Below are 526 nucleotides of genomic sequence, written 5' to 3'. Positions count from 1 at the left end.
GGCATGAATCTCATTTCATAGACTCAAGTTTGCAAGACGTATGGTGTTCGATTTTTTCTGCCTTTTAAATAACTCCACTGAATTTCAACCACGGGTCACCATTCCACCAGGTGCCTGAGATTTACTCTTGGTCATTATGGGAGGGTCTCCTTGCCACCAGGTTAGCCGTCTTAGTGGCAGGAGGGGAGTGTCCAGTGGTGTCAAGGTCTTCGGGAGAGGAAGCACCTGGCCCTTGTGTTTCCACACTATTATTTGCTGAGATGTCCTTTGTCTTGTCGAGACCTTAGGCATTGGTCCATACACGTACCCATGGTGTTGTCCCTTGTTCTCAGCTGCACATTTTCCTTCCCCCCTCCCTCCCTACCTTCCACTTTCTCTCTCTCTTTCTCTCTTCCTTCCTTTTTCTTTCTTTCTTTCTTTCTTTCTTTCTTTCTTTCTTTCTTTTTCTTTCTTTCCTTCTTTCTTTCCCTCTCTCTCATCCTTCCTCCCTCCCTTCCTTCCTTCCTTCATTTCTTCCTTCCTCCCT

Source organism: Herpailurus yagouaroundi, unplaced genomic scaffold, assembly GCF_014898765.1.
Source record: "Herpailurus yagouaroundi ecotype Mexico unplaced genomic scaffold, PumYag 196, whole genome shotgun sequence".
Lineage (NCBI taxonomy): Eukaryota > Metazoa > Chordata > Mammalia > Carnivora > Felidae > Herpailurus > Herpailurus yagouaroundi.
Note: the sequence above shows the minus strand (reverse complement) of the source record.